General features: G+C 42.5%; 1 protein-coding gene across 1 annotated transcript in view; it reads left to right on the forward strand.

Annotated features, from left to right (window-relative positions):
* Positions 1-9,434: 9,434 nt before the first annotated feature.
* Positions 9,435-12,541, forward strand: part of LOC124042649 (disks large-associated protein 3-like) — a 371,365-nt gene continuing 368,258 nt past the window's right edge. The window contains 1 exon segment of the mRNA XM_046360724.1: positions 9,435-9,595. The gene's annotated coding sequence lies outside the window, so the exon portion shown is untranslated.

A 12,541-nucleotide genomic window follows, 5' to 3' on the forward strand; every position in this document is an offset into this window, starting at 1 on the left:
AGACATGACAATGAATGACAAACATGACAGGTATAGAGGATATAGAGAGGTATAGAGGATATAGAGAGGTATAGATGGGTATAGAGAGGTGTAGAGGGTATATAGGGTATATAGGGTATAGAGGGTATAGAGGATATATAGGGTATAGAGGATATAGAGATGTATAGAGGGGTATAGAGGATATAGAGGGTATAGAGAGGTATAGATGGGTATAGAGGATATAGATGGGTATAGAGAGGTGTAGAGGGTATATAGGGTATAGAGGGTATAGAGGGTATAGAGGATATAGATGGGTATAGAGAGGTATATAGATGGGTATAGAGGGTATAGATGGGTATAGAGAATATAGAAGGGTATAGATGGTATAGAGAGGTATATAGATGGGTATAGAGAATATAGAAGGGTATAGAGAGGTATCGATGGGTATAGAGAATATAGAAGGGTATAGAGGATATAGAGAGGTATATAGATGGGTATAGAGAATATAGATGGGTATAGAGAATATAGAAGGGTATAGATGGGTATAGAGAGTATAGAAGGGTATAGAGGATATAGAAAGATATAGATGGGTATAGAGGGTATAGATGGGTATAGAGGGTATAGAGAGGTATAGATGGGTATAGAGGGTATAGAGGATATAGAGAGGTATAGATGGGTATAGAGGGTATAGAGAGGTATAGAGAGGTGTAGAGGGTATATTGGGTATATAGGGTATAGAGGGTATAGAGGGTAGAGAGAGGTGTAGAGGGTATATAGGGTATAGAGGGTATAGATGGGTATAGAGAGGTGTAGAGGGTATATAGGGTATAGAGGGGTATATAGGGTATAGAGGGTATAGATGGGTATAGAGGATATAGAGGGTATAGAGGATATAGATGGGTATAGAGGATATAGAGAGGTATATACTGTAGATGGGTATAGAGGTTATAGAAGAGTAAAGGGTATAGATGGGCATGAAAGAGGAGAGATGCTTGTTACACCTGCATTTCATAGAGCGTGGTCTAATTGGGCAGAAGCAGGGCAGTGCTCGGGGCAGATAAAGTTAGTATTTCATTGAAACCAGGAACACAACAGAGCAGCACAGCGAAGCTAGCTATTACACAATCCCCCAGCCAAATCAGACACTTTGGCTGGGATCATCCATCCAGGACAGGGATAGCATGTTTCAGATTTTAACAGACAACAAAAAAACACTATCTTTCATATCTGTTGCCAGTTGCACACCTCATGGTTTAGGATACTGGGTCTGTTATATCACACCTCATGGTTTAGCATACTGGGTCTGTTATATTACACCTCATGGTTTAGAATACTGGGTCTGTTATATTACACCTCATGGTTTAGGATACTGGGTCTGTTATATCACACCTCATGGTTTAGGATACTGGGTCTGTTATATTACACCTCATGGTTTAGGATACTGGGTCTGTTTTATCACACCTCATGGTTTAGGATACTGGGTCTGTTATATCACACCTCATGGTTTAGCATACTGGGTCTGTTAGATCACACCTCATGGTTTAGGATACTGGGTCTGTTATATCACACCTCATGTTTTAGAATACTGGGTCTGTTAGATCACACCTCATGGTTTAGGATACTGGGTCTGTTATATCACACCTCATGGTTTAGGATACTGGGTCTGTTATATCACACCTCATGGTTTAGCATACTGGGTCTGTTAGATCACACCTCATGGTTTAGGATACTGGGTCTGTTATATCACACCTCATGGTTTAGGATACTGGGTCTGTTATGTGGGCTGAACACAATATTGAGAGACAAAGACAGAGAGAGACAGAGGAAGGAGACAGAGAGATACACAGAGAAAGGAGACAGAGATACACAGAGAAAGGAGACAGAGAGAGAGACAGAGAGAGAGACAGAGGAAGGAGACAGAGAGAGAGACAGAGGAAGGAGACAGAGAGATACACAGAGAAAGGAGACAGAGAGAGAGACAGAGGAAGGAGACAGAGAGATACACAGAGAAAGGAGACAGAGAGAGAGACAGAGGAAGGAGACAGAGATACACAGAGAGACACAGAGAGAGAGACAGAGGAAGGAGACAGAGAGATACACAGAGAAAGGAGACAGAGAGAGAGACAGAGGAAGGAGACAGAGAGATACACAGAGAAAGGAGACAGAGAGAGAGACAGAGGAAGGAGACAGAGAGATACACAGAGAAAGGAGACAGAGAGAGACAGAGGAAGGAGACACAGAGAGACACAGAGAGAGAGACAGAGGAAGGAGACACAGGGAGACACAGAGAGACACAGAGAGAGAGACAGAGGAAGGAGACACAGGGAGACACAGAGAAAGGAGACAGAGGAAGGAGACACAGAGAGACACAGAGAAAGGAGACAAAAGAAGGAGACACAGAGAAAGGAAACAGAGGAAGGAGACACAGAGAAAGGAAACAGAGGAAGGAGACACAGAGAAAGGAAACAGAGGAAGGAGACACAGAGGAAGGAGACACAGAGAGAGAGAGATACAGAGCAAGATACAGGAACTAGAGGAATTAGAATCTAGCAATAAATACTTGAATCAGTCATAGAGCCCATTGCCCTTTATGGTTGTGAGGTCTGGGGTCCGCTCACCAACCAATCAATCACAAAATGGGACAAACACCAACTTGAGACTCTGCATGTAGAATTCTGCAAAAATATCCTCTGTGTACAACGTAAAACACCAAATAATGCATGCAGAGCAGAATTAGGCCAATTCCCGCTAATTGTCAATATCCAGAAAATAATCGTTAAATTCTACAACCACCTAAAATGAAGTGATTCCCAAACCTTCCATAACAAAGCCATCACTAACCCAGCCTGGAGAAGAGTCCCCTAAGCTGGTCCTGGGGCTCTGTTCACAAACAGAACCCAGAGAGCCCCAGGACATCAACACAATGAGACCCAACCAAATCATGAGAAAACAAAAAGAAAATTACTTGACACATTGGAAAGAATTAACAAAAAAACAGAGCAAACTAGAATGCTATTTGGCCCTAAACAGAGAGTACACAGCGGCAGAATACCTGACCACTGTGACTGACCCAAACTTAAGGAAAGCTTTGACTTTGTACAGACTCAGTGAGCATAGCCTTGCTATTGAGAAAGGCCGCCGTAGGCAGACCTGGCTCTCAAGAGAAGACAGGCTATGTGCACACTGCCCACAAAATGAGGTGGAAACTGAGAAGCACTTCCTAACCTCCTGCCCAATGTATGACCATATTAGACCATATTAGAGAGACATATTTCCCTCATTACACAGACCCACAAAGAATTAGAAAACAAACTTGATTTTGATAAACTTCCATATCTACTGGGCGAAATACCACAGTGTGCCATCACAGCAGCAAGATTTGTGAAACCAGTGAAGAACAAACTCCATTGTAAATACAACCCATATTTATGGTTTATTCTTAAACCTTTTGTACTTTAACCATTTTCACATCGTTCCAACACTGTATATAGACATAATATGACATTTGAAATGTCTTTATTCTTTTGGAACTTCTGTGAGTGTCATGTTTACTGTTCATGTTTTATTGAACTTTTGTTCATTATCTAGTCCACTTGCTTTAGCAATGTTTAAAAAAAAATCCCAGGCCAATAAAGCACCTCGAATTGAATTGATTCAGAGAGATGAGACAGTAGAGAGGAGACAGAGAGAGAGAGGAGACAGTAGAGAGGAGACAGAGAGAGAGAGGAGACAGAGAGAGAGGAGACAGAGAGAGAGAGGAGACAGAGAGAGAGAGGAGACAGTAGAGAGGAGACCGAGAGAGAGGAGACAGAGAGAGAGATGAGACAGAGAGAGAGGAGACAGAGAGAGAGGAGACAGAGAGAGAGAGGAGACAGAGAGAGAGAGGAGACAGAGAGAGAGGAGACAGTAGAGAGGAGACAGTAGAGAGGAGACAGAGAGAGACAGTGAGAGAGAGGGGACAGAGAGAGAGGAGACAGTAGAGAGGAGACAGAGAGAGAGAGGAGACAGAGAGAGAGAGGAGACAGAGAGAGAGGAGACAGAGAGAGAGAGGAGACAGAGAGAGAGAGGAGACAGAGAGAGAGGAGACAGTAGAGAGGAGACAGTAGAGAGGAGACAGTAGAGAGGAGACAGACTAACAAGACAGAGAGAGAGGAGTCAGAGAGAGAGCAGACAGTAGAGAGGAGACAGAGAGGAGACAGTAGAGAGGAGACAGACTAACGAGACAGAGAGAGAGAGGAGACAGAGAGAGAGGACACAGAGAGAGGAGACAGACTAATGAGACAGAGACAGAGAGGAGGCAGTAGAGAGGAGACAGTAGAGAGGAGACAGTAGAGAGGAGACAGAGACAAACATTGATTTCCACTCAGCGTGTTGATGAGGATCGTTGGCACTAGCCCTCTCTCCATATTCCTAATCCACATCCTCAAATAGAATCCTATTATCTTCTACGATGCCTTCTCCTGATTGGTCTCGCTGTATTACTAGCCAATCATAGTGGACATGTCAGTTAATAAGTGTTCTGACGAGGACAGAATGTGTGACTGATTGACAACCGGATAACATTCACCTAAACAAACACTTCTCAAAAGCTGTCAAGGAGGCACTGGGTTGGAGACGGCAGATCATAACAGAAAAAAACTAAATTAAACTTGATAGAATCATAGAAAATAATACTTTATAACACTTTACTCAAAGCCTGCTGGTTTCATTCACGATCCAATTATAATGTGTTGTAAGACGTGTCATGAGCAGCTATGATGCCTTTAAAATGTCTTATAATCATATCAAATATTTTAGTGCCAACCACGTTACAGAAATGCAGGGCAATCAGTGAAAGGCAAACCCAGGGAGCCAACCCCTATACAGTCCGACAGGGAGCCATCCCCTACACAGTCCGACAGGGAGCCATCCCCTACACAGTCCGACAGGGAGCCAACCCGTATACAGTCCGACAGGGAGCCAACCCCTATACAGTCCGACAGGGAGCCATCCCCTACACAGTCCGACAGGGAGCCAACCCCTACACAGTCCGACAGGGAGCCAACCCCTATACAGTCCAACAGGGAGCCATCCCCTACACAGTCCGACAGGGAGCCATCCCCTATACAGTCCGACAGTGAGCCAAACCAGTAGACTATGGGTACAGTATAACAGTAGACTATGGGTACAGTATAACAGTAGACTATGGGTACAGTATAACAGTAGACTATGGGTACAGTATAACAGTAGACTATGGGTACAGTATAACAGTAGACTATGGGTACAGTATAACAGTAGACTATGGGTACAGTATAACAGTAGACTATGGGTACAGTACAACAGTAGACTATGGGTACAGTATAACAGTAGACTATGGGTACAGTATAACAGTAGACTATGGGTACAGTATAACAGTAGACCATGGGTACAGTATAACAGTAGACTATGGGTACAGTATAACAGTAGACTATGGGTACAGTATAACAGTAGACCATGGGTACAGTATAACAGTAGACTATGGGTACAGTATAACAGTAGACTATGGGTACAGTATAACAGAGACCCAACAGTAGACTATGGGTACAGTATAACAGAGACCCAACAGTAGACTATGGGTACAGTATAACAGTAGACTATGGGTACAGTATAACAGAGACCCAACAGTAGACTATGGGTACAGTATAACAGTAGACTATGGGTACAGTATAACAGTAGACTATGGGTACAGTATAACAGTAGACTATGGGTACAGTATAACAGTAGACTATGGGTACAGTATAACAGTAGACTATGGGTACAGTATAACAGAGACCCAACAGTAGACTATGGGTACAGTATAACAGTAGACTATGGGTACAGTATAACAGTAGACTATGGGTACAGTATAACAGTAGACTATGGGTACAGTACAACAGTAGACTATGGGTACAGTATAACAGTAGACTATGGGTACAGTATAACAGTAGACTATGGGTACAGTATAACAGAGACCCAACAGTAGACTATGGGTACAGTATAACAGAGACCCAACAGTAGACTATGGGTACAGTATAACAGTAGACTATGGGTACAGTATAACAGTAGACTATGGGTACAGTATAACAGTAGACTATGGGTACAGTATAACAGTAGACTATGGGTACAGTATAACAGAGACCCAACAGTAGACTATGGGTACAGTATAACAGTAGACTATGGGTACAGTATAACAGTAGAATATGGGTACAGTATAACAGTAGACTATGGGTACAGTATAACAGTAGACTATGGGTACAGTATAACAGTAGAATATGGGTACAGTATAACAGTAGACTATGGGTACAGTATAACAGTAGACTATGGGTACAGTATAACAGTAGACTATGGGTATAGTATAACAGTAGACTATGGGTACATTATAACAGTAGACTATGGGTACAGTATAACAGTAGAATATGGGTACAGTATAACAGTAGACTATGGGTACAGTATAACAGTAGACTATGGGTACAGTATAACAGTAGAATATGGGTACAGTATAACAGTAGACTATGGGTACAGTATAACAGTAGACTATGGGTACAGTACAACAGTAGACTATGGGTACAGTATAACAGTAGACTATGGGTACAGTACAACAGTAGACTATGGGTACAGTATAACAGTAGACTATGGGTACAGTATAACAGAGACCCAACAGTAGACTATGGGTACAGTATAACAGTAGACTATGGGTACAGTATAACAGTAGACTATGGGTACAGTATAACAGTAGACTATGGGTACAGTATAACAGTAGACTATGGGTACAGTATAACAGTAGACTATGGGTACAGTATAACAGTAGACTATGGGTACAGTATAACAGTAGACTATGGGTACAGTATAACAGTAGACTATGGGTACAGTATAACAGTAGACTATGGGTACAGTATAACAGTAGACTATGGGTACAGTATAACAGTAGACTATGGGTACAGTATAACAGTAGACTATGGGTACAGTATAACAGTAGACAATGGGTACAGTATAACAACAGTATAACAGTAGACTATGGGTACAGTATAACAGTAGACTATGGGTACAGTATAACAGTAGACTATGGGTACAGTATAACAGAGACCCAACAGTAGACTATGGGTACAGTATAACAGTAGACTATGGGTACAGTATAACAGTAGACTATGGGTACAGTATAACAGTAGACTATGGGTACAGTATAACAGTAGACTATGGGTACAGTATAACAGTAGACTATGGGTACAGTATAACAGTAGACTATGGGTACAGTATAACAGTAGACTATGGGTACAGTATAACAGTAGACAATGGGTACAGTATAACAGTAGACTATGGGTACAGTATAACAGTAGACAATGGGTACAGTATAACAGTAGACTATGGGTACAGTATAACAGTAGACAATGGGTACAGTATAACAGTAGACTATGGGTACAGTATAACAGTAGACTATGGGTACAGTATAACAGTAGACTATGGGTACAGTATAACAGTAGACAATGGGTACAGTATAACAGTAGACAATGGGTACAGTATAACAGTAGACTATGGGTACAGTATAACAGTAGACTATGGGTACAGGTACAGTATAACAGTAGACTATGGGTACAGTACAACAGTAGACTATGGGTACAGTATAACAGTAGACTATGGGTACAGTATAACAGTAGACTATGGGTACAGTATAACAGTAGACTATGGGTACAGTATAACAGTAGACTATGGGTACAGTATAACAGTAGACTATGGGTACAGTATAACAGTAGACTATGGGTACAGTATAACAGTAGACTATGGGTACAGTATAACAGAGACCCAACAGTAGACTATGGGTACAGTATAACAGTAGACTATGGGTACAGTATAACAGTAGAATATGGGTACAGTATAACAGTAGACTATGGGTACAGTATAACAGTAGACTATGGGTACAGTATAACAGTAGACTATGGGTACAGTATAACAGTAGACAATGGGTACAGTATAACAGTAGACTATGGGTACAGTATAACAGTAGACTATGGGTACAGTATAACAGTAGACTATGGGTACAGTATAACAGTAGACAATGGGTACAGTATAACAGTAGACTATGGGTACAGTATAACAGTAGACTATGGGTACAGTATAACAGTAGACTATGGGTACAGTATAACAGTAGACTATGGGTACAGTATAACAGTAGACTATGGGTACAGTATAACAGTAGACAATGGGTACAGTATAACAGTAGACTATGGGTACAGTATAACAGTAGACTATGGGTACAGTATAACAGAGACCCAACAGTAGACTATGGGTACAGTATAACAGTAGACTATGGGTACAGTATAACAGTAGAATATGGGTACAGTATAACAGTAGACTATGGGTACAGTATAACAGTAGACTATGGGTACAGTATAACAGTAGACTATGGGTACAGTATAACAGTAGACTATGGGTACAGTATAACAGTAGACTATGGGTACAGTATAACAGTAGACTATGGGTACAGTATAGACAGTAGACAGTAGACTATGGGTACAGTATAACAGTAGACAATGGGTACAGTATAACAGTAGACTATGGGTACAGTATAACAGTAGACTATGGGTACAGTATAACAGTAGACTATGGGTACAGTATAACAGTAACAGTAGACAATGGGTACAGTATAACAGTAGACTATGGGTACAGTATAACAGTAGACTATGGGTACAGTATAACAGTAGACTATGGGTACAGTATAACAGTAGACAATGGGTACAGTATAACAGTAGACAATGGGTACAGTATAACAGTAGACAATGGGTACAGTATAACAGTAGACAATGGGTACAGTATAACAGTAGACAATACAGTATAACAGTAGACTATGGGTACAGTATAACAGTAGACAATGGGTACAGTATAACAGTAGACAATGGGTACAGTATAACAGTAGACAATGGGTACAGTATAACAGTAGACTATGGGTACAGTATAACAGTAGACAATGGGTACAGTATAACAGTAGACAATGGGTACAGTATAACAGTAGACTATGGGTACAGTATAACAGTAGACTATGGGTACAGTATAACAGTAGACTATGGGTACAGTATAACAGAGACCCAACAGTATAGTAAAGAACATAAAGTATGGACATTGACTAATATAAAATCCAGAATGCTGCCTAATATTCCCCTGTTATTGTCCCAACAGTGTTACAGACAAGCATCACAAGTGTGTGAAAGGCTCGGTCCTATTCTAGTAATACAGGACAGTGACGAACATAACATCATTAAATCCAGCTGCATAATATGAATATTCTCTTATACTTGACTTGGCCCCTCCTCTAATTCAGGGTCCGCTAGGACTCCGGGTGAACCAATCCCGCGCCAGCTGCACACGGAGGGAACCCTGCGTGCCCTTTCGGTTGGGAAGAGAGAGAGAGAGAGAGAGAGAGAGAGAGAGAGAGAGAGAGAGAGAGAGAGAGAGAGAGAGGAGGCTCAGACAGCGAGCAGCGGAGGAAATAACGGACCTGCTTCTTCGCTCTATATCTCTCTTCTCATCCTTAGCGACGCGGAGAATCAACCCGAGGAATACTGGTGTTTAATCAAAACGAAGAAAACGAGTCTAAATCCCCGCCGAACCCACACGTCTCAACCACAAGGTAAGACTGTTGTTCTTTTTTTTTAAACGAGCAGAGAGAGAAATGAGAGCAGGTGCTTTCACATAAAAGGCTACAGATGTTCCTTTGCGTGAACGAACCGCTGTATTCTGACTTCCACATGTTGTCCCTGTCTTAAGAAACGCAAGGTCTTCGTTTAGAAAGGGTCGCGTTACAGACAGTGGTCGATGTATTTATTTGCTATTTAACCGTGTTCAGGGCAAGTCCTGCTCTGCAGTTTGCTCTCGGTCTCTTTGAAGCAGGCGACCGGCTAGTGTCAATAGACATGGGTCAACTTGACAGCGGATGGACAAGTTGCGGCCAAGAATAGCTGCGCAGCGGGAAGGAAGGGGGTCTTTCTTGGCCACAAGACGACACACACCAAATTAACTCGACAAGAGAAAGATAAGGAGGACAATCAAAACCAAACGCTCATCCCGTTCTGAGGGAAACGGTTCCTCGGTCAGTAAGTATTGAAATGAATGCGGTTTCGTTGGTGCGTAAATGTTCCATGACACATGAACGCGAGTGTATGTCCGGAAGAGCCGCACGGGTTTTCACTTTTAAACCGAAAACAGTGGCGGGAGCGCTAATTAATCACATGGGTTCGAGTGTATCGGAGGCGAAGTGCGGGAGGGCCACCGATGTGACGATTCCGCCAGAAGGACCACCCAGGTGGGTTCTGCGTCTCCTCCCTGGGTAGAGCGCGATCACCAATACTTTGTAAACTGCTACAAGATCAAATACACACGTTATAATTAGACCGTGAGCTGTAACCGTTGTACTGCAGGTCGGCAGGCAGATTGTATGGCAGTTATCGCTCTCTCTCTTAGTTCAATTCAAATGGCTTTTTTTGACATGGGAAACATGTCTCTCTCAGTTATCCACCACGGCTGAATGCCTGTTGTTTTATGATAGGCCTGGTCTATACTAAACCTTACTTAAAAAAACAATTAAGACAACGTTCTCCAGTTTGTGTTGACTAAGCAATTATGTTCTCGCCACAAGTTAATTGGAGAAGGGTCAGTTGGATCAAACGTCTAACGACAAGCCGTCACCAGGATTATGGTGTTTGATTGGCTGAAACGTGTTCTCGATTTGGTCCATTGATTTTTGATTGACTGATTGATTCCCCTGCTCCGCTCTGGGATGGGGGAAGCATATGGAGCCAGGGCGCAGTGGCCGTGCGTAAAACACATTTTAATCGATGTTTAAATGGGGTGTGTGTGTGTGTTAGCGTGTGCGTGCTATTATCCTCTCATTCGTGTGAAAATGCCTCTAAATCACCAGCACACCACAGCAACATAAGTTCTGTTCAAACCCTCCCATTTTAATGGTTGATGTTTCGCAGCTAGGCTTTTTCATGCAGAAATAACATTTCACTTACTAGTTTAATTTATATGCTTCCTTGTCTCCCTGTTGGAGTCCCAAATTTCACACTATTCCCTACATAGCGCACTACCCTATGTGCTCTGGTCAAAATGTCACTAGATAAGGAATAGGGTGCCATTTGGGACCCTATCATTTCACATTAATCTACATGTATTTGTGGCATATTATCCATATATATTTACTTGTTATACACTATAAGGTTCTGTATTTCCTTTCTTAGTCAACCTTGTGTTCTGTTTCTTTGTGTTCTGGAACGTAGCCCTGTTTCTTTGTGTTCTGGAACGTAAGCCCTGTTTCTTTGTGTTCTGGGACGTAGCCCTGTTTCTTTGTGTTCTGGAACGTAGCCCTGTTTCTTTGTGTTCTGGGACGTAGCCCTGTTTCTTTGTGTTCTGGAACGTAGCCCTGTTTCTTTGTGTTCTGGGACGTAGCCCTGTTTCTTTGTGTTCTGGAACGTAGCCCTGTTTCTTTGTGTTCTGGGACGTAGCCCTGTTTCTTTGTGTTCTGGAACGTAGCCCTGTTTCTTTGTGTTCTGGAACGTAAGCCCTGTTTCTTTGTGTTCTGGGACGTAGCCCTGTTTCTTTGTGTTCTGGAACGTAGCCCTGTTTCTTTGTGTTCTGGGACGTAGCCCTGTTTCTTTGTGTTCTGGAACGTAGCCCTGTTTCTTTGTGTTCTGGGACGTAGCCCTGTTTCTTTGTGTTCTGGAACGTAGCCCTGTTTCTGTGTGTTCTGGAACGTAGCCCTGTTTCTTTGTGTTCTGGAACGTAGCCCTGTTTCTTTGTGTTCTGGAACGTAGCCCTGTTTCTTTGTGTTCTGGGACGTAGCCCTGTTTCTTTGTGTTCTGGGACGTAGCCCTGTTTCTTTGTGTTCTGGGACGTAGCCCTGTTTCTTTGTGTTCTGGGACGTAGCCTTGTTTCTTTGTGTTCTGGAACGTAGCCCTGTTTCTTTGTGTTCTGGAACGTAGCCCTGTTTCTTTGTGTTCTGGAACGTAGCCCTGTTTCTTTGTGTTCTGGAACGTAGCCCTGTTTCTTTGTGTTCTGGAACGTAGCCCTGTTTCTGTGTGTTCTGGAACGTAGCCCTGTTTCTTTGTGTTCTAGAACGTAGCCCTGTTTCTTTGTGTTCTGGGACCTAGCCCTGTTTCTTTGTGTTCTGGAACGTAGCCCTGTTTCTGTGTGTTCTGGAACGTAGCCCTGTTTCTTTGTGTTCTGGGACGTAGCCCTGTTTCTTTGTGTTCTGGAACGTAGCCCAGTCTCTCATTGATTCCACCTGTGTTAGTTACTCACCTGGTCTCAACAGCTCCTTATTTAGTTCAGTTCATTCTGTTTGTGTCTTTGTGAGGTATTGTTTGTTTTGACTCTACAAAGCCTTTTTCTAGCTCGTTCGTAAGAGACAGTTGTAGCCTTCAGTCCTAGTTTTGATTCACCTGCCTGTGTATGACCATTGCCTGCCTGTGACCACGATTCCTGCCTTCTGAGAAGGATAAATAAACCCCTTCCGCACTCTGTGTGTGAATCTACACCTTTTTCATTCACAAGTTTAAGGACCAGACGTTACATGAGT

This window comes from Oncorhynchus gorbuscha, linkage group LG09 (assembly GCF_021184085.1).
Source record: "Oncorhynchus gorbuscha isolate QuinsamMale2020 ecotype Even-year linkage group LG09, OgorEven_v1.0, whole genome shotgun sequence".
NCBI classification, from domain to species: Eukaryota; Metazoa; Chordata; class Actinopteri; order Salmoniformes; family Salmonidae; genus Oncorhynchus; species Oncorhynchus gorbuscha.